This window comes from Triticum aestivum, chromosome 3B, assembly GCF_018294505.1.
Source record: "Triticum aestivum cultivar Chinese Spring chromosome 3B, IWGSC CS RefSeq v2.1, whole genome shotgun sequence".
Lineage (NCBI taxonomy): Eukaryota > Viridiplantae > Streptophyta > Magnoliopsida > Poales > Poaceae > Triticum > Triticum aestivum.
This window is the reverse complement of record NC_057801.1, coordinates 70,328,031-70,331,071: the sequence shown is the minus strand read 5'-3', so window position 1 is coordinate 70,331,071 and position 3,041 is coordinate 70,328,031.

Sequence of the window (3,041 nt, the reverse complement as noted above, 5' to 3'; positions counted from 1 at the left end):
ATCGATAGGATATCTGCCGTCCGTCGCGGGGCGCGGTGGACGACCCAGATGCGCCTTGGCGCGGATCGCTGACGTGGCTGAAAGTAGGTGGGCGGGGAGCACACGGGTTTCGGCCCACGCGCGCGCATCTCCCGCGGCGGGGATTTGGGTTCAATTTGCTTTTCGATCTTTTCTCCAAACAAAATGTTTTTCGACCGACTTTTTTTTTTGCTGCAAAGCACTTGCTTTTTTTTTCAAAAGTAGCATAGTTCAACTTCAGTAGTGAATCGGTTGCAATACATGGGGTTAATCTACTACCAGTATTACATGTGGGATTCCCATTATCCTCGATTTCATGGCATGCAAGGCCGTCGAAGAAAAAATCGCAACTTTATTCGATTCCAAGGAGCATGGATATGCTTCAAATTGTAAGGTTTATCGGCTTTGTATTGAGAATCGCAACATTGGTGACCATGCCAACGAGCCTGGTGCTATCCCATGTTTGATCACTTTTATGCGCCGTTTGGATGTTGACGTTGAGGCCCGGAATCGAATATTTGCATTTCATCTGGGAAGCACGAATGTCGTTCTTCGACGGGTCTCGGTGTTTAGTCTCGGCATCGTAGAAGAATATTCACTGGATATGAAGGGAGGAACCCTCGCGAAAATCTTTTGATAACCACTACAGTCCGCGGCAAGCCACTACCATAGACCGGAGTAGTCACCATAATGACCAACACCTATAGTGGAGCACACCAACGCTCACTACCACCTCACCGGAGAAAGCCTTGCACATGCTCGTTGGCCCGGGGGCGACATGGTCGAAAATGAGCACCAAAGAGGAATCACCATGGCCAACGTGCGCCGGCGAGCGCGGTGGGTTTATAGGCGGGGAAGGCGGGCTCTGATTGGTGGAGGGGTGGGTGCCGCGGATCGATAGGATATCTGTCGTCCGTCGCGGGGCGCGGTGGACGACCCAGATGCGCCTTGGCGCGGATCGCTGACGTGGCTGAAAGTAGGTGGGCGGGGAGCACACGGGTTTCGGCCCACGCGCGCGCATCTCCTGCGGCGGGGATTTGGGTTCAATTTGCTTTTCGATCTTTTCTCCAAACAAAATGTTTTTCGACCGACTTTTTTTTTTTGCTGCAAAGCACTTGCTTTTTTTTTCAAAAGTAGCATAGTTCAACTTCAGTAGTGAATCGGTTGCAATACATGGGGTTAATCTACTACCAGTATTACATGTGGGATTCCCATTATCCTCGATTTCATGGCATGCAAGGCCGTCGAAGAAAAAATCGCAACTTTATTCGATTCCAAGGAGCATGGATATGCTTCAAATTGTAAGGTTTATCGGCTTTGTATTGAGAATCGCAACATTGGTGACCATGCCAACGAGCCTGGTGCTATCCCATGTTTGATCACTTTTATGCGCCGTTTGGATGTTGACGTTGAGGCCCGGAATCGAATATTCGCATTTCATCTGGGAAGCACGAATGTCGTTCTTCGACGGGTCTCGGTGTTTAGTCTCGGCATCGTAGAAGAATATTCACTGGATATGAAGGGAGGAACCCTCGCGAAAATCTTTTGATAACCACTACAGTCCGCGGCAAGCCACTACCATAGACCGGAGTAGTCACCATAATGACCAACACCTATAGTGGAGCACACCAACGCTCACTACCACCTCACCGGAGAAAGCCTTGCACATGCTCGTTGGCCCGGGGGCGACATGGTCGAAAATGAGCACCAAAGAGGAATCACCATGGCCAACGTGCGCCGGCGCGGAGTGCAACCGTTGCTAGATCAATAGTGCAAAACCTCCAGATCAGCACCCACCTCAAGCACGCCGGTCGCCGTGCCTCAACCACGTCATCGCATCGCCACCTCGCATTTGCGCCTCTGCCGGAAGCATGTGATCGCGTCGCCAACCCTATAGGGCGATGGCAACTCAGGTGTGCCCAAGACCAACGCTCCATAGGAAATATGCCCTAGAGGCAATAATAAAGATATTATTTATTTCCTCATATCATGATAAATGTTTATTATTCATGATAGAATTGTATTAACCGGAAACATAATACATGTGTGAATACATAGACCAACATAACGTCACTAGTATGCCTCTACTTGACTAGCTCATTAATCAAAGATGGTTATGTTTCCTAACCATAGACATGTGTTGTCATTTGATTAATGGGATCACATCATTAGGAGAATAATGTGATTGACATGACCCATTCCGTTAGCCTAGCACTTGATCGTTTAGTATATTGCTATTGCTTTCTTCATGACTTATACATGTTCCTGTAACTATGAGATTATGCAACTCCCGTTTACCGGAGGAACACTTTGGGTGCTACCAAACGTCACAACGTAACTGGGTGATTATAAAGGAGTACTACAGGTGTCTCCAAAAGTACATGTTGGGTTGGCGTATTTCGAGATTAGGTTTTGTCACTCGGATTGTCGGAGAGGTGTCTCTGGGCCCTCTCGTTAATGCGCATCACTATAAGCCTTGCAAGCAATGTAGCTAATGAGTTAGTTACGGATTGATGCATTACATAACGAGTAAAGAGACTTGCCGGTAACGAGATTGAACTAGGTATTGGATACTGACGATCGAATCTCGGGCAAGTAACATACCGATGACAAAGGGAACAACATACGTTGTTATGCGGTTTGACCGATAAAGATCTTCATAGAATATGTAGGAGCCAATATGAGCATCCAGGTTCCGCTATTGGTTATTGATCGGAAACAGTTCTAGGTCATGTCTGCATAGTTCTCGAACCCGTAGGGTCCGCACGCTTAACGTTACGATGACAATTTTATTATGAGTTTATATGTTTTCATGTACCGAAGGCTGTTCGGGGTCCCGGATGTGATCACGGACATGACGAGGAGTCTCGAAATGGTCGAGACATAAAGATTGATATATTGGATGACTATATTCGGACACCAGAATTGTTCCGGGTGATTTCGGAGAAAACCGGAGTGCCGGAGGGGTTATCGGAACCCCCCGGGGAAGTATTGGGCCTTAGTAGGCCTAAGGGAAGAGAGAG